The sequence below is a fragment of the Aquila chrysaetos genome, chromosome 3 (genome assembly GCF_900496995.4).
Source record: "Aquila chrysaetos chrysaetos chromosome 3, bAquChr1.4, whole genome shotgun sequence".
Taxonomy (NCBI): domain Eukaryota; kingdom Metazoa; phylum Chordata; class Aves; order Accipitriformes; family Accipitridae; genus Aquila; species Aquila chrysaetos.
Window position 1 is genome coordinate 21,154,044 of NC_044006.1, and position 13,433 is coordinate 21,167,476.

Below are 13,433 nucleotides of genomic sequence, written 5' to 3' on the forward strand. Positions count from 1 at the left end.
CTTGTTAACTGTGACTCTTGGCCTGAAAAGATTGAAGAGCAGACATCCGATTTGGAGAAAGATGCATGAAAGTATCCCAGTTTTGCTGTGAACAAATTTTTTTTCACTTATAAAAATGCACTTCTCACCTGACATGCTTCAACATATGCTATATGAACATGTCTGCCCTGAGAACAGTCTTACGTGGTTACTGCCTCCATATATTGCCAGTGACTAGAAAATACTCTAAACCCCCTGCTTCAGAAAGTCATTGGATATCCAAATCATAAATTTCAAATTCCCAGCTGTCACTGCCTAACTACGCCTTCTGCATTTCAGCTAAGTCATGCTGTATGACATTATCACTCTCTCACACTTCATAGCTTCTTCAACATTAACAGAAAAACCTGTGGGCTGTCTAGGATTTTTCACCATGTTTATCACAGTAGCAATTACTTCATCTAAACAGCTCTTATGAACTCACTCCTGTAAAATATGTTGTTTTGTTTACTCCTTGTTTCTCTGTATTTCTCCCCACATTTAGTCCACTTCTTCCTCTCAGTAACAGGGAATTGGGGGGGGGGGGGGGGGAAGCAATGTAACATTTTCATATACCAGCTTATTACTTATTTAGGAATCTGGAATGATCTAACATGGTTTAAAGATCTCACCATATGATTAAAACCTGATACATCTGAATGAAAGGAGACCTTTTCTGCAACTCCTTTTTCCAAGGAACTGTAAAGAAGTGTACTGATGATGCATTACCTGAAAGCGTGGAAACCACAACAGTGAAAAAGGAAGCAGCAGTAAATATTGGCAACATTATTAACAGGTGGAAGAGGACATTGCTGTAGGACATTATGGAAGTGTTTGCTTGGGGTTTTTCCCTAAAGGAGACACAGAGCTCCAATACTCTTCCCCTGGAAATAACATAATTCATAACTTTGGATTGCATATGACACACATTAAGTAATAATATAGATTATTTGTCTATTCTTACAAATGAAGATAAGCTAAAGAAAAACATAAGAGACCTCCATATAGGGAGCACTCTTACATAGGGTCATTGGCAATGCATCATCAAGTTTACCTACTGTAAAAGCACCACATGAGATAAGGTGGAGTCTAAAACTGGAGTTACTTCAAACATCTAAGAAAATGATGAGCAGTTTAGCTCTTAAGTCCTATAACTAAGCGGTTTGGACCTTCACTGACAAATGAGGACTTACTTGGCAAGAACCCATCGTATATGTTATTTATAAAAAAATACATCTTAATTAAAACAGAAAGTATTGTAGTTTTATAGTGTAATGTCCTTTTTATTCTTTTAATAAATTGTGTGCACGCACACTGGCATACTCACACAAACCACAGTGGCTGTTATTGTGATTTAGGTTTAAGTTTCCTTCTTAAACAAGAACCCAAGGAAAACATATCCTGTCCACGAACAGTAACCAGTATGTCTATCTGAATTTATAAGCATGTTTAATATATTTAACAAAAAAACAAACCAAAAGCCAGGACCAGACATGAGTCATTCCTTGCACTTGTTCTGAAGGTATTTCCTTGCTAGAGGCTTATCATTAAATTATTATGTAAAAATATTTGTAATCGTTATAAACAAACATGTAAATTTATTTACACCTACACATTTCTGAAAGCCACCATTTCACACATGAAGTGGAAAAAATTAGAAAACAAAACAAAAACCAGCAATTAAGCAGGGAGTCTTATCATCCAGGGGCGACCCGCATTAAGGCTGGAGACTGGAATAGGTTTCATTTGATGACTGTCAAAAACTAGATGCGTGATCTCACATGGTTTGCATAATTTATACCCAGCCTTAAAGTGGGGAAAATCCTACTTACCTGGATTGCAGTTTGTCATTAAAACAGAATGCGCCCTAGAAATGCATGTTACCATACAGATACAAAAATGTTCACACACAGTACTTTTAAGTCTTCAGAATCAAGTGCTTTCCACTGGAACGTACAGAGACTTTGCCATGTATTACTTGTTTGATGAATGTTTCAATCTTCTAGAAGAAAAAGTGACCCATTTGCTTGACTTACTACTGATGCTGAGAACATTAATACAGAACTTCAAATCTAATAAATGAACGAGCAGGGGACAAACGGATTTTGCAAGTTTATTGCACGGTAGTTACATTAATTCTCAACTGGCCAATCTTTAATGGTATTTTTGAAAATAGATTACTTAACACCAATAGCATTTCCTTTAAATAATCACGTAAGTTACAAATTCTCTTTACAACCGAGCAAATGAATTGAGCTGGGAGCACTCACTGGATCAAGCCACTCATTTGTGAGTAGTCCCTATAAACAAGGATTTGCCAATCTGCCAAAATCATTTTTCTACTCTGAAATTAATGCCATCAAAATTGATAATACCACTCAGTGCAAGTTACAGATCCTGTATGTTACAAGAAGAGGGGCGTATCATCAGCTGGTGTAAATCTATACTGTTCTTAAAACCAATGGAACTACATCAATTTACAGCTGCTGAAGATTTGTCCCTGTGTCTGTCTTTAGCACTGATAAAGGCATTGAACCAAACCCTGGACACACTTCCAAATTTAAAGCTCCCATTGACTGTAGTGAGAGCGATGCCTACAGGAAGACAGACAGACTATAAGTAAGCCATCCTAGAATTAGTGCACTTTTCCCCCCCTTATTCATTCCAAGTTTAAAATTAGTTGTTAAAATCATAACCTGGGAAGAAGCCAAAAGCGCAGTGGATTTTAAAACTTATAAGGTTTCTTTTATGTACTCCCAGGAATTCTATTTAATAACAGTGATTTATCAGGCCAAGTCCAGTTTACTGTAATCATGCAAATAACCCCAGTAAAGCCCACAGGAAAAGCAGCACTATCAGGAAAACATGATTTCACCCACAGTTTTACTCCAGCAGGATAAGGTCTCAAAGTGACCGTTGCACTGTTCTTCTCTCTCTGAGATCTATCATTACACCTGTGTTAAAAATATCATTGTGTTTCCTCTATCATCTTTATGTAGTTTTTCCTTCATGGACACGATGCAGTGCAACACTCATCTGAGCAACCCTCACTTGCACACTTAGCCCTGGGGCAGTCAAAAGGACTAGCATATAGCAGAAAGAAATAATTGCCTGAAAAAGGATTTTGCAGGATGGGGTACTCAGCCATTTCTTAGACCACCGTCCTGTAAAACTGTAGATAGTAGAGAGAAAATACAGTTGTTTTACAGAAGACATCTTTAATCAAGGCAAGTTTCTCTACATGATTCTGAGTGCATGGATGGTTGCAAATAGCTAATAAATGTATTTCTGACTACAGATACATGGAACTAAAGAAGGCAGTTTTTCAAAAGTATCTACATGTATCTTGCGTAATGGCATACACTGTAGTTATCTATAGGTATTTTCCTTTACACACATATCACAAGAGGTTTACAGCTGCTTGCATTCTGTGAGCGTCACATGCAACATTGATTTTTAATATCAGCTGAATTAACTTTTAACTGCAAGGAATAAAAACTCAAAACTCCTGCTTCAGGAGGCTACCAATAAGAACATAAATAGTTAATCATTAAAACTGGTAAGCACAAGAAAAAAAGAAGTATTTTTAAGATGTTCCTTAGTACTACACCATTGTAAGACATTTCAACATTAAAAAAAAGAATTAAAATGGAATATCCTTCTTCAACTTAAGCATACCCGCATACAATCAGATTTATCAACAGCACAAAATCATTTCCTATCTACAGTTTGTTTCATACAACTTTTTAAAAGAATTTTTTTAAATCATCTTAGACACCACAAAACAGTTCAACTTAGAGCCAGCTAATTGATCACCTTTCTGCACAGCTGCATTTTCTTTCATTAATGTAATATAAATATTTGAGGGATTTCCATTTTTACCTTTGCATTTTTCCTTTTCCAGTATCCATAACCAATCATCGCTCTGCTCTTCCATTATGCTTCATATATTGCAGAGTGAGAAGCATCTTCATTAAATAGTATTAAAAATAGAACACACCCGATCTCCCCACCGGAGCATGCTCTGACAGTGCTGATACCACAGCTCTCAAGGTAACCATGCCCAGCTGGGAACTGAGAGGCAAAATCAGTGCGAGATTAGCAATTTGCAAGCCTAATTGTGCACACAAACTTGCCTCGATCCGTGATGAAGACTGCTAAAACAAAAATCAGCGTGCAGTTAAATTATGAGACTGAAAAGTTGCAGGTCAGTTTACAGTAATTTTTTTTTTCCCCCTCCCCATCACCCTCAGCTTCAATTGCTTTGTACTTGCCTAAAATTTACATATGCCATTTAGAAGAATGCATACTGGGCATGCATCTAGCTCAGCGCAATGGTAGAGAAGTCAAACAGGTGATCGACAAACACTCTTTAATGCCTTTTGTTTCCCTTCTCGGCACATTTACAGCAATGTCACACGGCAGCGGGATGAATTGAAGCAAAACCGCACACACCGGGAAGCGCAAAGACAGGAGGGAGAGCCGAACCGCAAAGACACACCTAGCACGGAAAAATGCACCCGAAATTTGAGTGTGTGTGTGGGTCCCGCTGGCTCAAACGGTAAATGAATGCCAAAAAATAACAACAATTAAACAAGACTGCGCAATGGCTGCGCTGGATGAGCACGTCTTGGTTCGATCTACAAGCGCTGCCGTTGAAACGCACATCCAAGTAGGCAGAATTACACTAAGCGGAGTAACCTTAATTATTTTTTAATGCAAACAGATTGCTAGGATACCTAACAATAGGACTGTAACTCCTGGATTCTGATCCTCCTTCACCGCATGCAAAAAAAAAAAAAAAAAAAAAAAAGAGAGATGCCAAGGAAGCATCAAGTAAATCCCTTACCCTCAAATCGCCACCCTTAAGAACAATGCCAGTCAAGCAGCCCCAGGCTTTCCCTCCAGCAAAGCACGGCTTTTTAAAGTGTATCCCTCGATCTTGTTCACAAACCAGCGAGTAAAAGTTGGGTTTGGTTTTTTTTACAGTTTGATACATTTTAGCTAAAACGACGGCTGGGCGGAGGGAGATCTCCCCCCCCGTTTCCCCCCCCCCCCCCCCCCCCAGCTCCCCTCCGCGGCCCTCGCGTCCCTAGCCTCAGCCCCCTTCCCGGACAACCGGCTCCGAGGGGAGAACACCGCCGTCACCCGAGAACCGAGCTCCGCTCACCTCACCTCCGCCTCCGCGCCCGACCCTCCGCTGCCGAGAACCGCGGGCCGCGCCGCCGCCTCTACCGCCAAAACCGCCTCTGGTAATTCCCGGCTGGCGGCGGAGGAAACTTTGCGAAGGGGCCACCGCCGCCCTCCGCGGGGGCAGCCGGCCCCACCGACCGCCGCGCAAGCCCTTCACGCCCTACCTGGCTCTCACCGCCGCTACCCTGCCGCTCCCAGATCCCGGGCGAGGCTCCGGCTTCAGCACCGCTACCATCCTGCCCAGCTAGACTATGAGCGGTATCCTTTCCCCCCCCCCCCACTTTTTTTTTTTTTTTTTTTTCCCTCCCCCTCTGGTAAATACCACATCTTAGAGTCGGAATCCTGCAGTTGCTATAAATAATTGCACATCGCGTGTAATAAAACGCAAGCCCCAGCGCCATGCACAGCTCCTATTTCCCTCTCCCTCCGCTTCACATGCTCAAGCCGCCCTGACCTCAAAAATTAAAAGATCACGGGGGGGGGGGGGGGGGGAGGATGGGGGCGAATGACTCCAACGAAATGACAGAAAACACATGCTGGAAAGAAAAAAGAAAAAAAGGAAAACGAAAGAAATCGCAACAACAAAGAACATCACGCCACACAAATGTCTACAGATTCTGCTTTTGGCTTTTTTGGTTTTTGGTTTGGCTTTTTTTTTTTTCCTTTTTTTTTTTTTACCTTGCCTGAAAACGGGATCTGCCCCCAGCGTCTTGGTGGCTTGGGTTATTTTTTTGTTTGTTTGGTATTTTTGGTTGGCTGGTTTGTTTATTTTGCTGCTGTTACAGTACAGTGCCTGCCTTCCTGAAAGACATGGTCTCTTCCTCCGCCTCCGCCTCCTCCGCGGGAGGAGATCCGCCGCGGCGCGGTGGTGGCCGGGGCGCGGTGGCCGCGCCGGCGCCGCCCGGCCCGCCGGCCGCCTGCCGCCTCGGGCCGGCTCGCCTCGCCTCCTCGCCTCTCCCCGCTCCGCTCGCGTCGCCCTGGTCCACCGCCGGGCTGCCGTCGCCTGCCCTGCCTCTGCCGCTGCCTGGGTCTCTCTCGGTGCCTGACTGGATCCCCGCTCGCTCCTCTCTCTCTCGCTCTCTGCCTGTCCTCTGTCCTTTATCTGCCGCACTCCCCGGCTGTACTGTCTGTCTGCGAGTCTCTCCCTCTCCCTTTCTCTCTCTCTCCCCGCCCACGCAGCGTGGTGCGCCTCGGACCGGAGACAGCGGCGCGTTTCGTGTCGCTCCTCGCCGGCTCCGCGCTCGCTGCGCTCAGCGCCGCCGCTCCGGCTCGTGCTGACTCGGCCGCGCCAACGGCCGCCTCACAGGAGCCGTTGGCTCCGCCGCCATTGCCCGCGCCCAATGTCCCCCCCCCCGCGCCCGTCCTTACCCCACCCCACACAGACACACGCCGCCCGCTGACTGCGCGGCCGGGCCGGGCCGGGCCGGGGCGAGGAGCTGCCCGGCCGGGCTCTGTGTCCTGTCTGTGTGTGGGGTGGGTATGTCTGTCTGTCCGTCCGTGTGTGTGTGTGTGGCTTCCCGCACGCCGGCCACTCCAGTCACACTGCTCACCCCACCCCACCTCCCTCCCAAGCCCTCCCCGTCAGCCCACCCCCGGCCAGGAGCAGAGACAAAGCACCCGAGCAGGGCTGGTAAGGAGAAAGCTCGTTAATCTCCTCCGATTCCTTGTTATTTGCTCCCACCCACTCCCCGTCGCCCCCACCCCCCCCCAAAAAAAGGGAAGAAAATAGGCCCTTGACTCCAGAGAACAGCTTTAGTGAAGGTCTGGGGGAGGGTGGTTTTAATTATTATTTTTGCTGGTGAAACCCGACAGCATCCACGCTGCTCAGCCGAGCTGCTGAAAGGGGTAAAAAAAAAAAAAAAAAAAGACTGCAGCGGATTTTGGGTGGTAGCAGATGAGCCACTTAAAATGGGGCACATGACCCCCTTCCCCCTCCTCTCCCCCTTCCCAGCATGTCTCCATCTAGGATCTGGCTTGATGATATTTCTCCAGGAGCCTCGCTGCACACCATCAAGGCAGAGGGGAACAGACATTTCACCAACACATGCATTTCCCATACATAAAACCCCTGCTATCCATTTAAAAACCGAGCCTCGTTTTACCCAATTGAATACAGCCAGGCATTCATTCTGCACCCAGCCGAGAAAAGGGCATTTAGCTCTTTGCTAGGTGGCTATTAATATGCAGTAAAATTATAGCCGTACAACACCAAATGTAATTGCCATAGATCATTTAGAGCAGATCCAGCAATTCAGCTGCTGGAAATGCATGCTCTGTGAATAACCATGCATCTGGTACAATGCCCTCTACTACAATAACCTGAAGAGAGACAGAAGCGTCTGGTACTAGCTGCAATTAGTAATCCTATAGATGAAAAATAAACAGTCAATAAGTACAAAGCAGCAAGGTCCTATGAAATGTAGTGATCATTTCTGTCTACAGCGATACAAATAACCCAACTCCCGCAGAGAGACAATTCTTATTTAAAATACACAGTTAAAAATGCACTCCTTTCATTACGTACTTTCAGAAAGTCCTTGTTAAAAAAGACAGTTTGCCACAATTAACAAATGTAGAAGAACTGGTGTACCAGTCAAACAGACAAATATACAGAAGGTTGGGGGGGAAACATTTGCTTTAGTAGGTATTATCCTGGCACCCCTGGAATCCCTCTTTCCTCTCAGAAGCAAACACCCACTTTTAGCAGGGACTGCTGACTGGAATCAGACTGGAAGAATACAGCGAAAAATGAACCACAACAGGGTGTGCATTAGCAGGCTCCTGGTGCATGCCTCGAGTGATAAGAGGCATTCAGCCAGGCACACCAAAACCTGTTCTGCTAACGCAGCTCCTGATGTGGCTTACTCTTAGGATGGTCGTGCGTGGCTCCATCTAGTTTTAATTTCATTATTTAACGTATCCCCACACTGTGTGCTACAAGTTGCATCTGAAAGCAAAAAGACTGGCAGAAAGGCACTATGCTGAAGCATGCTACAGCTGGCGACTGGGGAAGGACCAGTTCTTTGCTTTTGAAGTGTGTTTCCTTCAGCCATCTCCACTGTGGACCAAAGTTCATTTTCCAAAATGGCTATCAAAACTCTTTTGAACAGGCACTGAAATGCAGAGGACCTCAGCTGGCTGCTGCACATCATCATCCCTTCCCTCCTACACAGGGTACCCAGCTAAGGGAGAGAACACAGGCTGCATCACAACACTAAAGCAGCACGCACTCACGCCTTTGCTAGCCGACTCGCAACTCACCTGCCTGCGTAGGAAAGGGGGTGAGGGGAGCGAATGTTTCATAAACCTTACTCCAGTCACTAGACACAATGAATGTGTGAAACAGCCACGTGTCCACGGCTTGTCTCCCACCGTTGGGATACTGGAGTGTCTTCAGAGTGGGAAGCACCGAAGCTATACATCAGATCTGTAAATAGATAAAAATTCATCCAAGCTGTAGTCCTGGCAGTTCACTCCACTCTCTCCTGTGTGGCAGGATGTGCCTTGGTGCAAGTTACCAAATGCTAAAAGATGCCAGCTACAGCAACACCAAAGGGAATACTCAGGAAAAAAACCTAGTTATCACCCCAGTATCATGCAAGCTAGAATTTCAACTCAGAATGGTGAGCAGCATCAACACCAGCATGTGCAAAGAGGTGAAATTGCCTCCCTTTGTTGAGAGGTCACCTCAGACCTTCTCGGAGTCGGATACGAATCTAACAGAATATGCATCCTACATGCCCTCTTCAGGACTTTTCTTAGCAGAAAGAAAAATCACAATCATTCCACAATCGTAATATCTAAGAGGCGGGGAACCATGGCAATGGTTTGCTGCTGCCTGTGCCAATTTGTAAACATGCACAGGGATAACTGTCCATGTAAACCTCATGGAAGTCAGCAGAAGCTGTGTGTTTAAGCACAGGTGGAATTTGATAACCTTTTCAGACCTCTGACACCTCTTCCTGTGTGTTTCATAGCCAGACTTTGGGGGTAAGCAGAAAAAAAGAAAAAAGACACAAGACCTACCTCTCCAAATACTTTTTTTAATAAAGCATTTAATTAACCCCCAAGCGCATGCTTTCCAGGTCTCTGGTCTTGGAAAGTGCCCTTGCGCAACAGGACCACCCTACAGCAGTGAAGCATACATCTGCTACACGTACACAAATTCCAACGCTTCAGCTCAAGATATTTTCGAAGCATGACAACAGATTATATTACTTGTTCACTGCGAGCACACTTTCTAACTATGTTCTCTCAATTTCACTTAGAAATCAAGCAAACCTTAGTGGGCTCTCAAAAACCGACATCAGATTCGACGGATGTGATGTCAGACAAACGTACAGAGCTTCATGCAGTTCTGCAATCACGGGGGATTACTGTAAAAGAAGGCATGCAATTTAATACATTAATAAAAGCTTGCATGACTGGTTGCACATTTCTTCTGCCTCTAGTCATTTTTCAGTGAAACAAAGCTAACATGTAAAGTCTATTGTGTTTTGGAGTTGTGGAATGATTCAGATTGAGGCACAACAGCATGATAAGCTACCTGTTGATGTATTTTATCATAATCTTCTGTACAAGAGATCAGTCTTTAGGGGTTTTTTTATTTTTAAACTTTTTTCCATTTTTATGTCTTACATGTTACAAACAATTTAATCATGCATAATTTGCAGATGGACTTAAAAATACTGCACTTCTATTTAAAATGGCACTTAACAATACATAAGTATAGCCAAATTGCTCTAGTTTCAAACACTTCTCCGGAAGACCTGAAATATTTATTCCAGCTACATCACAAGTAAAGGAAAATTAACCAAGTGATTTGTGTACAGCTTGTAGTGGTGGCTCAGATTTGATAAAAAAATGAAGCTTTATGCTATTCCCACTGAAGTCAGGGAGAATTTTGCAATGGACTTCATTAGGATTAAGATCAGGTACCTAAATCTAAGACTCCCTCTTTGGAGGAAGATCAATGAACAACCCTTTAAAAATATAATCTGTTGCTAGAGGGGCTGAGGAAGGTATTTTTTTCCCACTAAAAGCAAAGCATCATTTCTTTGTGTTTGACATTTCAAATCCCCTCTTAGTTTCTTTTAGAAATCCCAAAGTGTTTGATGTGCCATATCTGTGTATCTTGAAAAGGATATTCCAGTGTGGAGTTCCTCACCCCACAGAAAAAAAGTTGTCTGATCCCCCCTAAGACCAGAAACTGTAGCTCCTGCTCAGCTGGGACTCTCAAAAGAAGATGAGCAGGAACTTGAACTCTAGCTTTGATAGCTAGCATTGGTGCAAAAGGTCTCTCCTGTTCTAGCCTTTTCCTTAATTTATGTTTATAGGCAGGAGGACTGGGGGACTTTCAGGTCACAGTGTTGGAGGGACAGTGGACTGTTTCATGGGCTAAAAGGGTGGCTGGCAGCTCAAAAAAGGATGTTCCAAAGTAAGCCAGAAGCCACACAGAGGGCTCAGCCTGGTATCCTTCTGACTCGGTCATATTGCAGACAACATTCAAAGAGCTATGACAGGTTGAGAAATTCAGGCAGCAGTTGCTCTGGACAGAAGCTCATCTCTGATGTAGGTACTTAGCATCGCGGTATTTTTTGTAATAGATATGTGCAGCATGCATGTTAGGGCGAAGAGACAAAACAAGCAGTGGTGAGTAAGAGAAAGAGCAGTAGGAAGAGAGAGTCAGCAAGAATGTTGTGAGCTGTAGTGTTAGGATGGGCCAGGGAGAAAATGGTGAGAAAACGAGGAGGAGGGAGAGTCCCAGGCAGGGAATGCAGTGAGTTAGTTATCTTGGGATCTGTGATTCATTGTGGGTAATGTGCACTACCTACACATATTAGAGTCCTGTAGGGAAGAAATCAAGCTGAGGAAATTCCAAAATCTTTCAATAGGATTTATGAGCTTTAATAATCCAACAGCTCAGGGTCACCTAAGAGCCTAGGAACTGCTTGGCTCACAAGTACGAGTGGCTCTAAGGAGACATATGACAAACATAGCATCTGCAGGAGGGTAGTTACAGTCCTCGGCATAGGAGCCGTAAGAATCACAAACAACTTCACTAGCACAAAGCAGTTTCCCATCAAGATCTTACCAAGAAAAGTCTTTATTGCAGCCCTTTAGCTAAAGCAAAGTATAAAAGCATAGCTTTCCTCCCAGCACACCTAGAGAGCAGACAAGCTTTGGTGACAATTTTCAGCTACCACAATAAGAAGTGCGTAATACAGGCTTTCAAAAGTGCCTCTCTCACTGCTAAACCATCACTAGACCTATATCTGCCCTTAAGGTGTCCTGGCAGAAGAGAAGCCAGGGGACTAGAGAACTTCATGGGTGAGCAAGTGGATCCAGGAAATGAAAGAGAGGGGAAAAAAGAAAAAAGCAATCTCGAGAGGAATCCCCATTTACCTTCCAGAAATCCTGCCAGAGCAATATTAAGAATAGCAGTAAGACATGATTATGGAGTTCTGGCCTTGGTTTAACACTCAAAAGCAACACCAGTATATTTTAGAGAAGACCATCACCCCAGCTGTAAGTAGACAGAGAACAATCATACAGACTGTGAGGTATATTTCAGTTCAGCTATTTATTTCATGTAGTGAGGAGCCTGGGTCTCAGTAATGTTCAGCACACCTCTGTTCTGTGTTTCGGTCAGGGCACACAGATGTAACCCAATGCAGCGTCTGTTCAATAAGCAGTGCCGCTATGTAGATCGGATACCATATGAGAACCCAGAGAATGAAGTTAGCAAATGATTTGGAGGTGAAGAAAAGAAGACTTGCTGTGCCAATCGGCACCTGTAACCCAGAACACTCACCAACTACCAACTTCTCCCTTTGAAATTCCCCTGAACATGTTGCCGTCTTAATTTTCGCTTCTAGAACATCTAGTCTTCTCTGAACTGCACATTTTGAATCTAACAGTTTAAGAGAAGGCTCCCATTGACATCAGGCCCAGACCTACCTTGCAGGTCTTTTTCACAAATAAATTGATACTACACTAGTACGTAGATACTCTTCAACCAGATACCATTTTTCAGTTTTCCTTTAAAACATTTTAAGAATAATGTTTAACTTCTCGCATCGGAATCTCTGGAAAGGTTCCTGACCACAGCATCTGTGTAAGCTGGATGTGTTACTTTCCTGCTGCCCACCCAACCTCACAGCAGTATGCTCTGAGGCTCAACTGGCCAGGAAGCCACACCACTAACCTCCAGTGAGCAGAATACAGACATATATTAACCCTGGGATTTCAAGCTTTCCTGCTGCCCACAATGCCTACATGTTGACTCACATTTGAACTGTAATATAGAGGAAGCCAACTGGGGACCTCCCAGAGAGAGTGGCACTGGCCTTGGCTTCTATACAGCTGCTCCCACCTCAGACCTCCTGTAGATGCAACTGCAAGGCTGGGTTGCTAACTCAGGACCATAAACATGAAGTGATGGAGTTCAGTACATCACTATAAAGATGCTCAGAAATTATTGCTCTTTTCGGATCCCCAATCCAAAGTCTACTTGTAGGAGAAGGTTGGGCTTTATCTTTGCTCAGGTCACTCCCACTCAAGTTAATAGAGATACTGTCTGAGTCTAAAGAGGGTAAAACCAGTATAATGGCTTCAAGATGTGGCCACCAGTACTGTGGATAGTCACACCTTAAACACTGTTGTACCAGGAATAATTAAAAGAGAAGTCTGCAAAAAATATGTGTTACCTGAACAAGGATGAACCTGCCAGATCACAGACTAATTCTCAAAATCTGTAATCTATACACAAATTGATATAAAGGTTGGAATTCCACTAAAGGTAAATAAAAGAAAGGCTAGTTCTTATTCTGTAAAATGGTGACTATCTGTGCTTACCCCCCTTCCCCCAGCTTTATTAACCTGTTCAGTTAGAGAAGCAGCAAACAACAAACATCAGTCATGAACGCTGCTTGAGAGGAGATAAGGAGACCTTCCACTATAGAGGGAGTTAAGAGCATAACATCATTGGCTGGCAGATCAGTTCCCCTCACAATCCACATGAGATGAAGTAGTTGCCCCCTTTACAGCCACATTGTGCTGTATGTGCAAAACAGTGTGCACATGTGCCAAAGAACAGGAGCAACCTGGAAAAAACCAAACCAAACCAAACCAAACCAAAACAAAGACCCCAACCTGTGCTAAATCATGCTTTCCAAAACCAGCCCTTTACAAACTACTGGAGGCAATGTATCCGACAGCTT

General features: G+C 44.2%; 1 protein-coding gene across 25 annotated transcripts in view; it reads right to left on the bottom strand.

Annotated features, from left to right (window-relative positions):
- Positions 1-13,433, bottom strand: part of ARPP21 (cAMP regulated phosphoprotein 21) — a 204,821-nt gene that overhangs the window by 140,222 nt on the left and 51,166 nt on the right. For 7 of the 25 annotated variants that reach the window (XM_030009086.2, XM_030009089.2, XM_030009088.2 and 4 more), the window contains exon 1: positions 5,890-6,544. The exons of 1 other annotated variant lie outside the window; for it this stretch is intronic. The gene's annotated coding sequence lies outside the window, so the exon portion shown is untranslated. Of the gene's footprint in view, positions 1-3,900; positions 4,183-4,867; positions 5,017-5,188; positions 5,494-5,889; positions 6,546-8,472; positions 8,639-13,433 lie in introns of those variants that run through there. 17 more of the 25 variants (XM_030009091.2, XM_041122494.1, XM_030009096.2 and 14 more) reach the window with 10 other exon arrangements.